This window comes from Mauremys reevesii, linkage group 3 (assembly GCF_016161935.1).
Source record: "Mauremys reevesii isolate NIE-2019 linkage group 3, ASM1616193v1, whole genome shotgun sequence".
Taxonomy (NCBI): domain Eukaryota; kingdom Metazoa; phylum Chordata; order Testudines; family Geoemydidae; genus Mauremys; species Mauremys reevesii.
Window position 1 is genome coordinate 16,112,860 of NC_052625.1, and position 16,696 is coordinate 16,129,555.

The window sequence follows — 16,696 nt, forward strand, 5'->3', positions numbered from 1 at the left end:
CAGGCGTGAGTACAACGCCTGCTGGGGTGTACAAGCTGGCTGACCTGTCAAGACCCAGTGGATGAAGCTCATGAGGCAAACTGAGTTATCCACAGCCTGCAACAGTTGCATCGTAGTGGTGTGACTTGCCCCGAATGTAGCACTTTCTCATCAAGCAAGTTCAGTTCAAATCAAACCACGAATCAGTCAGCGGGACAACAGCAGTCTGGCTGGCTCCCCTCCCTGCCTTCTTTTACCAAAGCCCCTGAAGTGGTGAGAGCCACTCTGGATTTTATTTTCTTAAGGTACATTTTGTTATACTGCACTGGCCCAAATGCCAAATCATTGCCACTGGGTTTTAACTCTCCCTCATTCCACCAAAGAACCTGCTTTCCGCAGGGCTCGCCCAGTTTAGTTCTTAGCCACTCTGAGAAATATACTGAATTTTCTTGTGTTCGTTTGTTCCTGCCCCCTCCTTTCCTAGTGCTCACAAATCCTCACAAAACAAGTGAAAGAGTTGCCATAGCTTGAGGGGTGAGTGGTCACTGGCAGGAAGCGACTGGGGGGGGGTGTTAGCTATACAGTAGAACCTCAGCGTTATGAACACCAGAGTTACGAACTGACCAGTCAACTGCACACCTCATCTGGAACCAGAAGTACCCAATCAGGCAGCAGCAGAGAACAACAAAAAAAAAAGCAAATACAGTCCAGTACTATGTTAAATGTAAACTACTAACAAAATAAAAAGCAGCATTTTTCTTCAACCTAGTAAAGTTTCAAAGCTGTATTAAGTCAATGTTCAGTTGTAAACTTTTGAAAGAACAACTGTAATGTTTTATGCAGAGTTACGAACAACCTCCGTTCCTGAGCTGCTTGTAACTCTGAGGTTCTGCTGTACATGAGGGCTGGAGGAAAACCTAGTCCTAAGTTGGGAGGGTGCTGGCCGGAATCCCACATGGCTGTTTGACACGACATAGGGCTCTGCACATGCTGTGTTAGACCCTGAAGGCGTTAGGGGATTTTAGTAGTAGTAGAAGAGTAACACCTAAAGGCCCCAAGACAACTGGGATTTGTGTTAAGGCACAGTACAGACAGACAGTAAGGATATGTCTGTGTTGTAATCCAAGGTGTGACAATAGCACGGGTAGGTATAGCCATTCTAGCATGGCTACAAATAGCAGCACAGATCCCCTGGCACGGGCCGTACAGGCATGCTGGGGACACTAGGTATGCGCTCCTGTTGCTAGCCAGTGCCAACGCCCATCCCATCACTGCTACAGATAAGACGTACTCATACAGGTATGTCTACCTGTTTCTGCAATCACACCTCGGGTTGCAATGTGGACCTACTCTGAGATAGAGCTTACAAACTAAACAGACAAGACAAAGGCTAGGAGAAAGGAAGGATTAATCCCATTGTAGAGATGGGGAACTGAGGCACAGAGAAATTAAGTGACTTGCCCAAGGTCACACAGGAAGCCTGTGTCAGAAGTGGGCATCTGAACCCAGATTTCTTGCATTCCAGTGCCTTAACCACAAGTTGATCTTTCCTCTAAATGTCTAGTTTATAAACCAGACCGTAAGGGCTTCAGGGCAGGGACGGTCTCTCTTACTTTTCTATTTTATGATGTGCTCACTCTAGGTTCCTCCAGAACCTATAGGATCCTCATTCTGTGCACCTGGTACATACATCTAGATAAAAACATAAGAACATAAGAACAGCCAGGCTGGGTCAGACCAAAGGTCCATCTAGCCCAGTATCCGGTTTTCCAACCGTGGCCAATGCCAGGTGTTCCAGAGGGAATGAACAGAGCAGGTAATCATCAAGTGATCCATCCCCCTGTCGCTCATTCCCAGCTTCTGGCAAACAGACACCATCCCTGCCCATCCTGGCTAATAGCCATTGATGGACCTATCCTTCATGGACTTATCTAGTTCTTTTTTGAACCCTGTTATAGTCATGGCCTTCACAATGTCCCCTGGCAAGGAGTTCCACAGGTTGACTGTCCGTTGTGTGAAAAAAAAATACTTCCTTTTGTTTGTTTTAAACCTGCTGCCTATTAATTTCATTTGGTGACCCCTAGTTCTTGTGTTAGGAGAAGGAGTAAACAACACTTCCTTATTTACTTTCTCCACACCAGTCATGATTTTATAGACCTCTATAATATCCCCCCTTAGTCATCTCTTTCCAAGTTGAAAAGTCCCAGTCTTATTAATCTCGCCTCATATGGCAGCCGTTTCAGACCCCTAATCATTTTTGTTGCCCGTTTCTGAACCTTTTCCAATTCCAATATATCTTTTTTGAGATGGGGCGAGCATATCTGCACGCAGTATTCAAGATTGAGAGTGCCTCCGAGTCTAAGTGTCCCAAATTGGGCCTCCTGCCCCAAGCCTCAGAGAACATAGTTTCCTCATTATTTCAGCTCTTCCTGTCCCAAGGTAGGAAAGCTGTTGGTCTCCCATGTGGTAATGCATTATGTTGTCAACCCAGCCTATTTTATTTAATTTACTCAAGAAGGTAAGTGGCAGACCTCCTTGTGCAAAGGTTTACAATGTGATCTGAGAAACAGCAGTGGTAATCATATACAATGGCAGGAAAAGCCACCAGGGAAATAATGTTAATTCATGGGGATTTTTCCCTTCTCCCCTCCAGCAAGTGTTAGAGCCAAGAAATTCAGAATGAGCCTCTGTTAAATATCTCCTGGTTAGGCTAACAAAATGGGTCAGTGTCGGTTAGCCCACTGTTTCCCTAATAATGGGGTTTACACAGTTCTCAGCTTCTCTGAACATGAAAAAAGATGCTTCAGCGCTTAGCTAAAGACGGCAGGTTCATCAGTCTGTGCCCACAAGAAGTGCTGAAGCAGAGGGGAAAAAATTTGTTTGGTCACTATTATCATTTCTCCTCAGTAGAGATACAACAACCCCACCCCCAGACTTTGCACTGTATCTTGACAATGGTCTAACCAAGCCGCGAAAGACTTTTCACATGACAAACCACCAAAAATCAGTTCAGTCATTTGTGCGATGGAGAACACACGTGCAGTTTCAAACCCATTCACAAAAACTGTTGCCACACTAACTTTCAGCAAAGATTTTTTTAAAATGAGTAACGCCAAAGCTCTGAGGAGCAAACGCTGCAAACACTGCACCACAATGGAGCCCATTCTTCTCCCCATGCACGTGCATAACCCATTAACATGAACGGGAGTTGAGCTTGCCCAGAGAACATTGTAGCCTAGTGTTTTATAGTTCTAAGCTGTGCATGCTTTTTTTCCCCTCCCAGAATCGACCAAAGAGACCCAAGCTCCCAGAGTGAGGAGCTTACACTTTCAATATGGATTCTGATTAGCCAACTCATTCTTCCTCAACTGATGTACATCCCTAGTTGATTAGGTCACAACACACTTGTGTACAAACTGATGTAACAGAGATATCTTTAACCAGCTAAATAAAGGCATAACTTTCTCAAAACAGAAAGCAACTTAACTGGAGTCATGCATGGAGACTAACGGCTACTTACTGAAGCAGTCTAGATACAGAAGTGTAACAGCCACAAAAAAATAATGTTAGAGCTTTGAAAGAGAAACTGTGCACAGCCATCTGTATGTTAATTAAAAAAAGCTTCACTGTCATATACTTTTGGTTCATTTTGTTTGCTAGTTCTGCAGATCACAATGGTTCCCGAATAGTTACAGTTATATAACAACTGTCTCCCGGAGGCACAAAGGTGATTCAGTCTATGGGACGGAAAGGAATTGAAAAAGGTAACTTCTGCCCCACATAAAAGAAAGCAGAGCCCTTGTCCGCTCAAGTCTGGCCTATTTGCTTTAGTCATTAGAAATGGACATAAGTTATTTTTACACACACGGCTAAGAATTGCAGCAGAGATGGTTGATTTAGTGCTGATGGTTCCATGAGCTTCTGAACACCCGGGTAATGCCACCTAACGCTGGCCTGCATTCTGCTAGAATTTCTAATGATACACCTCTACCCCGATATAACGCGACCCGATATAACACAAATTTGGATATAACACGGTAAAGCAGCGCTCCATGGAGTGGGGAGGCAGGGCTGCACACTCCGGTGGATCAAAGAAAGTTCGATATAACATGGTTTCACCTATAATGCAGTAAGATTTTTTGGCTCCCAAGGACAGCATTCTATCGAGGTAGAGGCGTATATCCATCATAGTACAAATTATTTGCTTCTTAAACCCCCGCCACCCGCCCTGCAGAAAAAAAGAAAAAAGTCCAAAACACACACAACCACTCATGATGACCTGACTTCAGAAAATGCCCTTTTTACTTCTTATATTTAAAAGAAGATTTGCTTTACGGACTATGGCCCTGATCCTGCAAACATGTATGCACGTGCTTAACATGAGCATGTGAGTAGTTCAACTGAAGTCAAGCATCTGCAGGACTGGAGCCTATTCTTCCTGTTGCATTGAAGAATACATTATAGAGTTATGAATAAATAAAAATAATAATAAAAACTAACATGAGCTTTGACTGACACAGAATTCCCCCACCCCACCCTCGCACAACCCCAAGCTGACAGAAAAACATTTACAATTTAAAAAAATATATATATAAGGACTTGGCTCGACCAAGCTCCATTACCAGCTTTAGACCATGTTGGTTTTAAAGCCTAGAAACAGACTGGGTGTCATTTAATCTCCTAGATTAAAATCACTTAGCGAATATTGTATTGTTTTACTGTCCTTGTTGTCATTTCAGCATTCAGGGGCCTCACTGGAGTTCTTCTGCTGGCTAGTTTACAAGCTAATGAAACCTAGCACAGGAACAGCTGCCTGAATCTATGTCAAACTGCATCTGGCACCCATCTATCTTCCAGCCATCTAAATTCACCTCTGAAATCATACAAAAGCAGCCGCAGCACTCCCTGCAGCCACTCCAACACACCAGTCTTTGTCTCATCAAGCCTGTTAAGCAATTTATTTTTTAATTTGCCTTGTATTTTATAGTGGCAGCTTTTCAAAGGAAGGGGAGACGTTACAAAAAAAAAAGGAGTATGTGTGTAGAAAATAAAGCCTTAAAAAAAAAAAAGTGCTGTCAAGCTCTGACTATCATTAAACCAGTTTTGGCTGAAACTGTATGTTTAGGGGTTTTCCAATGGAGACACTCTGGTGCCTACAACACCCAGACAGGGAGGGGAGACTGCTATACAATTCTTGAATTGTTGTCACGGCTATTAAATATGCCATAGTACAAATACCCACCAGGGCTGAAGGTTTTCAGTGCATTGGCTCTGGAGAGGTATCAAAAATACTGGTATTAACTAGCAGATAATTTACAGTTACAAACTCTGAACAGAAGATTAAGTCAATGTTGGAAAAAGGTTATTAAATCACCCTTATCCCCCACAATTATTTGGCTTAAGTATCTTGTAAGTTAAAAACATTTGACATTTATCGTTAGTGTTCAATTGACTGAATTGCCCTTAGAAATTGAGGAACTACTTTCTGTCCCCCCTATAGCACACACTCACGCATGCACACCCAGAGCCTTGCATCTTACGGCTTGCTGCACTTGGGTAAAGATGTCTGTGTCAGTGCCGCAGACAAGCCACAAGTTGCTGACTAAAACAGGCGAATGAAAAACAAGTTAGTGAGTGAAAATGAAACTTCTCATTTCTCCCAAGAATAGGGTGTATTTTTCACTTGCTGCACTAGCACAATTAAGTTTAATGTTTGCAAAAGCTGCTCAATAGACAAAGTCAGGTTCAGCAATACAAGTGTCACTGCACTGCCTGTGTCAGAGCACACTAGCAGGCAGGCCTGCCTGTAGAAGGAAAAGGCCTGGCCCTAGTGTTTGAACACAGATTCTGGACTGGAGCCAGGAAGTCCCCAAGTTCTAATCCTGGCTTAGTCTCTCACCCTAAACGTGGGCATGTCACTTAGGAACGAATTTTCAAAGCAGCTTGCATGTACATGCAGCGGGACTTGTACGCACATGCTCTTCTGCACACATTGGGGCCGTCGGTTTTCAAAGATTTATGTGGGCATCTAGACAGACTGAAAAAACTGGATAGCCATTGTGTGCAGCCAACCCCTGGGTCGGCAGAGATTGCAGCTGCATGCACAACAGCGGGATCTTGAAACAGGGGCTTGTGTGCATCATCCAGCTCACATGTCTGTTTCTCCTCCCTGGGGGCATCGGCAGCTCAGATTGTCATTGTACCATAGGGCCAACAGTAGATGAAGCACCAGGCTGTTTTGACCAGATGCAAGCTGAATGTTACAAGCTGTGGAATGAGCAGGAGATGAACTGGATGAATAGGCCAGTCTCCTCAATACACATCTTTCTAAGACTTCGATATTTTCCTAAAAAAAAAAAAAACCCTCCTTCCTTGACTGGACCTAGAGCCCACACAGAGCTGCTCAAATACATTTCGAATAATTTGCAGTCGATGTCTGAGGATTGGGGGAGACGATTACTAGGACAAACTAAGACTACTTTTGCATATAGTCCTCCTATCTAGCCATGAAATTTGTTTATACTGTGGCCAGCACCACTGAACCTGAACTGCTTTGGCAGGTCCATGGCTCTGCACATTTCCAGTAACCCCCTTTGAAAACTCTGCGCATGCCCCTTTCTTGCTTGGGTCCCAGATTAAGCATCCAAGGCCTTGCACTCATGCAAGTGTTTGAAAATCTGGCACTTTATCTCTCAGCCTCACTTCCCCTCCATCTGCAACATGGAGGATGCTAATATGTGCTTACCAACCTCAGAGGGGTGTATGGATTAAATCTTGTGAGGCAACTTTGAAGATGAAAAGCTCTATTTCAGTTTGGTCTCCATGCCATCCAGTCCTATGGCCTCCCAGATGGGATTTGCAAAAAGGAGGCCTGTTGAGATGGTGGTCGTCTTGGTGTGGAGAACTGTCCACTAGGAAATGGACTGAGATCAACAACTCATTTTACATAGCAAAATGGGGTGCATCTTAACCAGTCAGCCTAGGGACAGAAATCACCTTAGCCAGCCAGTGGAGCTATAGTATACCGAATTTTTACAGGGTTCTTTCCTCCCCCATTTTATAAATGTGATAATGCCCAAAGTTGTGAGCATTCTCACATGCTGAAGTCACTGCTTTGAAGTGAGGTGCGCTTGTGGAACATTGTTTGTGTGACACGCAGCAGAATACAACAGTTGGCATATGATACAACAGTCATCCACAGAATAGGTTTGGGTGTCATCGTCTGATTTGTATCTAAGCTGGGAATGTCAATTTCATATTGACTCTGTCCTCAAAAAAGATTTTTATTATAATTTAGCATCATTGGTGTGCTAAGCCCTGCACAGGCAAGTTGTCAAAGTCTCAGTCCTGAGGAACATACAATCTAGAAATACAATGTGCTGATTAAGGGTGGAAGACAGAATGGTGACAAGAAGCAAAGTGACGTGGGACTGCTTTTCACTAGAGTAGAACCTCAGAGTTACGAACACCTCGGGAATGGAGGTTGTTCATAACTCTGAAATGTAACATTTTGTTCAACATTATCAAGGGTTGTTCTTTTGAAAGTTTACAACTGAACACTGACTTAATACAGCTTTGAAACTTTACCATGCAGAAAAAAAATGCTGCTTTCCCTTTATTTTTGAGTACTTTACGTTTAATACAGTACTGTACTGTATTGGGGTTTTTTGGGTGTTTTTTTTTTTGTCTCTGCTGCTGCCTGATTGTGTACTTCCGGTTCCAAATGAGGTGTGGGGTTGACTGGTCAGTTCATAACTCTAAGGTTCTACTGTACAAGATTTTACTAGGCCTCATGGAAGAAGAATGTTTGCAGAAGGAAACAGGAGGAGAACAAGATGGAAGCACAGCAGACTAGGGCTACAAAGGGAGAGTACTAAGCACAAGGACCCAAGTGGAAGAAGACACAGTGAGGTGAGTGAAGGAAATGAAGGAGTTCTGTAGCTTGGATTGAGCGAAAAGAGATGAGAGAGAATTAGGTGTCTGAAACTAAACTGTGTAGGCCTTAAAGGTAAAGACAAGGAACTTGTATTCAGTGTTGATGCATGGGTATATAGAATAGGATGCTATATTTAGGACACTGTACATGGTTACTACTAAACATGTCAAAACCCACGTGAAAGAAAAGTCCCTTAATTGAGGGTTACGTGTGTGAAAATCCACAAAAGTCCAGGGAGGGAAGCTACTAGTGATCTCAATCTCAAAAATTAAGAGCTTAGTTTTGGATGATTGTGGTGATATCATCCTTATGATGTCCTCCCACACCGGGCTCCATGCCTACCCCTTTCCCTTCCCCGGCCCCACAAAAATGGCAATAAAGCACTGAGAACCTTCAAACATGCTGAACACCTCCCTGCCAATGGGTGCAGAGCAGATCACCTGCAAAGGAAGCACCCATCTCTCACGGCTATAGAGTGTCATCATAATTCTACCCAGAATGTGGCTTCATGACCAGCACGGGAAATTAGCAGGGGGTATCTAACACAGGTATAATTCTTTCCTCTACTGATATATTGCCTTCTGGCATGTACATTTATTCCTTAAATATATTTTTTCCCAAACGACCATTAATTGGGGAAGCCATGATCAGCATGGTTAAGAACTGTCTCAGGTCATATTTATTTATTAACTGAATAAGTATGACAATTGAGTATAATGGCAAATGTATTGCCCACAGAGGTTCATTCCTTGAACAGAGAGAATATTTGTTTAAATAATCCTCTATTTCACATAATGTGCACCACAAAATTAGTTTCCTGGCAACTGAAAACTGGGACCATTTGACAGATAACTTTCAGCATCCTGTGTAAGATTTTCTTTGGCATGAATTGATGCATCCTTGATCTCCTTACTTTTTGTTGCCAATTTTACACAACTTCTTAGAGTGACTTTCCCTGCCAGAGGTATGGAGCTAGGCACTCGCATCCTGAATGTTTGCAGGATATTTATAATACACCCTCATGCAAAGATCCAGTACCCAGCTAGGCATCTAGAGAGCAGGGAAAGAAATACTCTCTCCACTGCCACTCTGCAGAGGACATTTCCACCCAATAACTTTGAAGGAGCCCTCCTTGGCCTTAGTGCATCATCATGGGAGAGGACCTGTGCAGCAGAAGATCCTGTAGGCCTGTCTCTTCCTTGATTCCTACCAACTCATTGCTCAGTGCTGCTGTGCAGGGAATTCCTGGGCAGCTGTATCTTTGCACGTTGCAGTAGGTGACCTGTCCTGACCCAGTGCTCTGTGCTGATGTGCAGGGGATCCCCTCCAGAGCTGTGACGCAATAAGCATGTAGTGCCTGCGTGGCCCACAAATCCAGTTCCTTCAACCCTCCCTTGCCTTAATGGTTCTGAATCCATGAGACTGCGAAGGAGGCGGGTGCTGGATGTATCCCTTGAGGCATAATTTGGAAGGGTATTACTGTTTAAAAAAAGAAGTATTTTAATGGAAAATCCAGACGGCTTTTAATTTAATGGCGCTGTTCCTGTGTTGGGTGTTTGTTAGGTAAACTTTACTGTAGGGAAACAGTTCTCCAAACAGGCCAGCCAAGAACTCTCACATTTGGTTATCTATAAATCAGGTCTGGAGAGAAAGGGAATGTGGTCCTAGGGTGGTGGGTTTCAGTTCAAGCCACTGCTAAAACAAGCCATGCAGGTAAACAGTGAAAAGACCCCATTAACAGTCAAAAGAGTCACATATATGGAGTTAAAGCCCAGAAACAAAACTACAACAAAATCCACTTATTTATGCGGAAGGGACGAGCGAGCTATCAGCATGCACTTTACAGACAAACAGGAGGAACGTAGGGTGACCAGATGTCCCATTTTTAAAGGGACAGTTCCGTTTTTTGGGACTTTTTCTTATATAGGAGCCTATTACCCCCCACCCCCTGTCCCGTTTTTTCATAGTTGCTATCTGATCACCCTAACTAGGTTCCTGTGGCAAAGAGCTTACAACCTAAACGGTATATAAAAAGAGGGCTGCAATGCAAGGGGCAGCAAGTGACTGAACCGTGAGGTTATTCTGATGTTTTGTGAGACAGTGATTATTCGTGATCTGTTTTGCTAACACTTCCCTGTGGACGGGATGAAGATTTACAGGCCCTGTATTTCACAGAGGAATTGTTCCGAGTTAAGGGTGGAGGCAGCCTTTGGATGGGAGATTCCGATCACAGGGAAGATGGTGCGAGAGATGGGAGGGACACAATAAAGCGTCTATTTGTGCAGCTTGGGCATGGCAAAGATAGCAGGCAAAACACCAGAGCACAGAGACAGGCTGGAGCGAAACTGTGCAGCCTGAAGGAAAGAATATGCTGCTTAAAGCGGGTAGAGAAGGCGCTCCAAGCCAGTGAAAGGATTTGAAGAGGGGCTAGACCTGACTAGAGCAGCAGGGAGCAGACATGATTTTTGCAGCAGCACTTTGGATGGATTAAAGGGGGCCGAAGGGAGAGCCTGGGAGGCCAGGGATGGGGAAGGTTGCAGTAATACAAGCAAACAATGATCGGGTTTGGACGAAGGTGTTAGCAGAGGGAACGGAGAGGAACGAAGGGAGTTGGAAATGGTCTGGAGAAAATACAGCAGGATTCGGCAACGGCATCGATGGGCGGGAGGGAGTCAAAAACAACACTGAAGTTGCAAGCCTCTTTTCACAGCATTAATTCAGCAACGAAACACTGAATCAAATGGGTCTGAACAATGGACTATTCATTGGGGGGGGGGGGATGTTGTTCCCTTCAGCCGAGTAAACTATTGGCCAGAGATTTTAAATATTTTTTAAAATTGCAGAGGGTGAACCACTACCCGATAGCTTTGTTCAGAACAGCTGCCCTTATGCCCAGTCACAGTATTGTGTGTTCTTTAGTTTTCTGGTGAACATGGGGTAATCGCTCTCTGTGTAAGTAAATAACTATGACTACAAAGTGACCCCCCCCACACACCCCAATCTGGAAACAGAGTGATGCACAAAAGGCCGCTACATTTTCAAATGCAGTTCTACTCTGGAAATCGACTCTGTTTAAATAAATAAATAAAACCTAAAGGCACCTTCTTACTCAACAGATGCTTCCTCGGTGTCACAGCTGATCACTTCAACAGCAGGCTTTTTGCTACCACTGCCTTTAGCACTGCTGCTATAGGAGAACGAGCTGGATTCTATTCTAACTTGCGCATCACCAAGAGGTGTTTAGGAAGTTCTAGTCAGAGGTTGCTTTCACTGACAGCCATGCAACCCCACTGAAGAGATTGCTTGGAACAGAGGGCAGAATTTGGCCTGCAGAATCTTTCTTGCTGATGTCAAGAGCCGGACAGACCCTAGCATGGCTTTCAGAGCCCACGATGAGGGTGTCAGACTGGCTATTAGAAAAAGACATCATTGGGCCTAGAAAGTATGATGGCTGGCACTCTCCGAGTACTGAAGATAGGCTTTCTGCTTGTAAAGTGAGCACCCTTGTTACGGAAGTCAAAGAGGACCAAGGAACCCCACAGTGACATTTCTAACTTGCAGTTCGGAACCACACTAGTTAGGGGCAAACCTCAGGAGGCTCCGTGCAGATAAACACTTCGGGTCAAACCATAACATTTAGCCACCAGGCTGTCACATGCACAACCACATGGCCACAGGGGGTGCTCTAAGATGGACGTGTCTCAGCCACAATGCTCCCCTGAGCAGCCAGCCCAGCATACTGGCGAACATGATATCCTGCTTATCTGTTCATCACCGCCCTGGCCCCTGAGCGTGGCCTCCATGCTTTTGGGGCTAGCATGGGGATGCGGCCCCCCCTCCTCTAGGTTCCCAGGGGCATAGGGAGGGAACAGTCCTTGTGCTCTGCAGAAAGCAGGGACTGCAATTGCAAGAGGCATTTGCATCATCCATACAAGGGGGGAGGAAGGCAAGGTTGCCTGTGCTTCCCTTCCCTGCACGCGTGCACGCGCACACACACACACACACACGCACACACACGGACCTGTCAGTCTGGCCGACCTATATTCAGAGATTAATAAGACCAGAAGGGACCTGTATGATCTTCTATGCTGACCTCCTGCATGACACAGGCCACAGAACCTCACCCATCAGTTTGTACATCGAGCCCATAACTTGTTTGTGCTATGGCATATCTGTTAGAAAGCAATCCAAGTCCCAACACAACTCTCCCTGAAAGCTCAACACCGCTCTCCCTGCAGGACTGTAGTGGAAATCACCTGGGCAAGGGGCTGTCTCACAAAGTTTCTAGTATTTCTTGCTTCTGCTGAGGTCAGAAATACCATAAGAGCCTGTCTAGTTGGTATTTCATCACTACTACTTCCACCAGGAACCAGGAGTTACTTCTATGCATTGCTAAAATGATCCTTTTAAGCAAGTCAGCCAAACTTTGGACTGTTTAGCTGAAGCTTTGCAGGAGAAAGCTCAGCTCCGTTCTTTTTTTTTTTAAATCCAAACAACTCTATCCAAGCACAGTCTTGGGAACACTGGAAATGACAGACCACCACCTCTTATGTTTTGTCTTTCATACAAAAATGCCATGGGCTTCATTTAGTTCTGGAATACACGGCCAGCACAGGGGCCCATCAGAGGAATGTCGGCCTGACTGGGGTGGGGGGGAAACTGTACAAGTAGCATTTAATTTGTAATTTAATATTGCATAAATGTAGTTTGTGCATATTCTATATTGCACACACCGTTTGCACACAAAGAGCACACCTATTACGCAGGAGAGAAGTGAAGGCAGATGAGGTGATATTATATAAAACAGAGCAAATCATCACGTTTACAATTTTCATATACACATGATATATAATTTCATATTGTTTCATATTTAGGGTTGATGTAGTTCACAAAGTATCTTAATACACCAGTCAGGCATCGTGAATGACTATAGTTTAGGGACTGACATATACAACGTGTCAGCTAAGCGACAGCAAGTATACCTTAAAAACACCACACTTCAACTCTCTGAAAATCTCCTGGGTAACTGGTTGTGCCTGGAGTCCACCTTTGTGGCCCCCGGCCATGAGTCCCATGGTTTTCCAGGTCTCTCTAACATTGATCTGAGCTTTCATTTTAAGAGGGGGAAAAAAAAAGTTTCTACCTCTTTTCATTGTGAAAAGAACCTTCAAAATGTGAACTGAAGGCTGGGGCTGAAAGGACAACACAACTCCCTCCCCCCCTCAGCCCCCAAGTCATTCATAGTCCCCACCACCCTCTCCCCAAAAGAACCATCTCACTGGGTTACCAAAATAGCTAGGAGTGACCCCAGCTGTGCCGAGAACGCCTGCTTGCAATACTTAGGCTACTATGCAGAATACACACTGGCAGATAACTATACTTCCCAAGGCTGCTCTCCTCACAGCTTTGCCAGTATGCCTGCACCACACATTTTTGTCTGTCACCTACACACCGAGGACTTCTCCAATCCCCTCCATCAAAAGGTGCAGAGGGAGAATGATTCACAGGCTGGCTTGCAGAGCCTGGCCTGCCTTTCAGGAGCACTACAATCCCCCGAAAAGCTACTGCTCCCTTCTCCCTCCATGCAGCCACCAACATACAGAAGAGAAGGAATAATGCCGGGATAGGGTCAGGGAAGAGAACCACTGGGGGAGGAAAGACCAAGAGAAGGCATGAGAGGAGATATGAAGGTGGAGTCAGACCAGAGGGTGAAAGGTTTGAGGGGAGAAGACTGGTGGGTGGAATGAAAAAGAGAAACAAACACTGAAGTTAAGAATTAGAGGGAGGACATGGCCAATTCAGAAAATAAAAGGAAAAAGAGACTATTTTGTAGACAGAAGAAATGATCAAACATTTAAAAAGGATGACGTTAGCCTGAGGAAATGCACTTACCTTGAAAATGATTACAAGGAAGATATACCAATAGAGAGACACAAAACAAGTGGAGGATAAGAAGAGGAAAGGAAAATAAGAAGGGAACAAACATGGAATCAGTTATTTTTGCCTTCACTCACACAGGTGCAACTCTCCTTAAAGTTCATGTTTAAGTGAGACAAGAATTGGGCCCCATATTTGACAGTCCCAGCAGATCATCTTCACACTAGGATTAGTGGCCCCCTCCACTCCAAAAAGGATATTCTAAGAATGCCTCTGACAAACCCTCCATCACAAGCAAGGACATGCAGTATCTAGACCAGGGGTCGGCAACCTTTCAGAAGTGGTGGGCCGAGTCTTCATTTATTCACTCTAATTTAAGGTTTCGCGAGCCAGTAATACATTTTAACGTTTTTAGAAGGTCTCTTTCTATAAGTCTATAATATATAACTAAACTATTGTTGTATGTAAAGTAAATAAGGTTTTTAAAATGTTTAAGAAGCTTCATTTAAAATTAAATTAAAACGCAGAGCTCCCCGGACCGGTGGCCAGGACCCGGGCAGCATGAGTGCCACTGAAAATCAGCTCATGTGCCGACTTCGGCACCCGTGCCATAGGTTGCCTACCCCTGATCTAGACTATGCTCATTGATTTTAAAATCAGATTACCAGACTCAAGGTACCGATCAACACACATTATCAGTTCAAATTATTTCAGCTGAAAATTTTTAATTTATCAAATACATTTTTTACTTGTAGGTTAAACATTGTAGTAACAAAACTTCTAAAAAGCATTGCACTGTCCCCTACGAAACAAAAATAAGGCTCCCCCAATCATGTACCGTTACCGCACTTTGCCTCCAAACTCCATGAAAATCTGGCATGAACTTCCCTTTCAGGCATCATACTTCCCAAGGACAGACTTATAGAAAAGATGCACTAGTTCCCTTACATCATATGTACATGGACTCAGGGGCAGATAAAAATGGCTGTGTGAATGTACTGTGTGCAGATGAAGCTGCAAGCAAATGTCTTCACTCTTTCTGATGTAATATGATACCTGGCTTTCGTGATCATTCCAGCTCTTGAATTAGGAATGGAAAATGTGAAAGCTCTTTCACAGCAACGGTTTAGGCACAAAAATCTCCATGCTCCTCTCTTATGATATTTGCTTTACAATGGACTTTAACACCTGTGATAGGTACACACGTGCACAGATCTGTGTGCAAAGGCTGCCAACCAGTGTCTCTTATACTGTGGTGCCAGTAAAGCCTGTTTCCCTGAATTTATTTCAAGTGCCATATTTTTAAAGGTGGCCTCCCCAGCTTTGCCGCTGCAAGTTGCAATTTTGTGGATGCAAAAAAAGCATTTAAGCAAATAGCTACCACTAGCTAGTTAATGTTGCAAATCACAGAGTTGGATATGTAACTGCCAAGAGCTGCTTCTGCAAAACCTGTTCCTGGAGTTGACTGCAGGAGTAAAATGAGAGGCTGAGTTGAGATCCCTACGAAAATCGTTGTCCTTAATTAAAAAAAAAAAAATTCCTTCAGTATACACGTGCAAGCGAATCAAGGCATCTTCGTGCACATCTGCTTCTTTATGTCCCCTCTCATAGAACTGGTAACTTTAATTCCCTAGTAAAGTCTGTGTTTTGTTTTGTAAGGGTTTACAGTCACTATACTTTGCAATATAAATCTAAATGCTTGGCTTGTGCGTTGGTGAAAGGTACGGTGTAGCCCAGGGATCGGCAACCTTTGGCACACGGCCCACCAGGGTAAGTACCCTAGTGGGCCAGGCTGGCTGGTTTACCTGCTGCGTCCGCAGGTTCGGCCGTTCGCCGCTCCAGGCCAATGGGGGTGGTGGGAAGTGGTGGCCAGCACATCCCTCATCCCACACCGCTTCCTGCAGCCCTCATTGGCCTGGGACGGCAAACCGCAGCCAGTGGGTGCCACGATTGGCCAAATTTGCAGATGAGGCAGGTAAAGAAACCAACATGGCCCACCAGGGTAACATGCCAAAGGTTGCCGATCCCTAGTGTAGTCGCATGCTCCAAAGGAGAAACTTTCTCGCGGAGTGTTGTGTCTAAGTGACTTCAATTAAATAATTATACATGTTGCCAAGCATTACTGTAAAATGCTGCAAGGCTTTTGATGGCAACATGATTTAATACAGGGGGTTCTCAAACTGGGGGTTGGGACCCCTCAGGGGGTTGCAAGGTTACTGCAGAGGGAGTCATGAGCGCTCAGCCTCCACTCCTAACCTCCTTTTGCCGCCAGTATTTATAATGGTGTTAAATATATAAAAAAGTGTTTTTAATTTATAAGGAGAGAGAGAGAGAGAGAGAGAGACAGACAGACAGACAGACAGACAGACAGACACACTCAGAGGCTTGCTATGTGAAAGGGGTCACCGGTACAAAAGTTTGAGAGCCACTGATTTAATGGGGGCGAGGGGGGGCAGGAGTGGCACAGCCCCACAATCCTGCTGAATCCAGCATAATAATTCCTGATGTCAGATTTGCTACTATTACTGTAGGAAAAGACAGAGTATCTTCTTTCCCCTCTGTTCTAACAGGGCTTCCCACTTAGGCTCAAGGTCTACAGGAGAACAGAAAAATGGTTCAATATGGGTCAAGAGAATTTGGTAGCTCTTGAGATTAGCATACTGATTGCTTCCTCCTAGAGACAGAGCTTTCCGTCTAGCTCAGGTGGCTTTTGAGCTACTCAGAGCTCTTCTTTAGGTCTGGCAGATCTCATCTTTCTGAACAGCTGAGAGGTTTCTAAAACTGCAGCTACTGTGCATATGGAATTTACTCTAGTGAGACCATCGTGGGGCCTCATAAATGTTTACATTTGGCAGTGTGGTGGGAAATAGGAGTTCATTATGCAAATTAATAATGAAAAATAAA

At 44.4% G+C, this 16,696-nt stretch overlaps 1 protein-coding gene across 4 annotated transcripts in view; it reads right to left on the minus strand.

Moving 5' to 3' along the window:
- The window catches only part of SERTAD2 (SERTA domain containing 2), a 102,051-nt gene that overhangs the window by 41,550 nt on the left and 43,805 nt on the right, over positions 1-16,696 (minus strand). The window contains exon 1 of one of the 4 annotated variants that reach the window (XM_039531889.1): positions 5,491-5,510. The exons of the other annotated variants lie outside the window; for them this stretch is intronic. The gene's annotated coding sequence lies outside the window, so the exon portion shown is untranslated. Of the gene's footprint in view, positions 1-5,490; positions 5,511-16,696 lie in introns of those variants that run through there. 4 annotated transcript variants of the gene reach the window in all.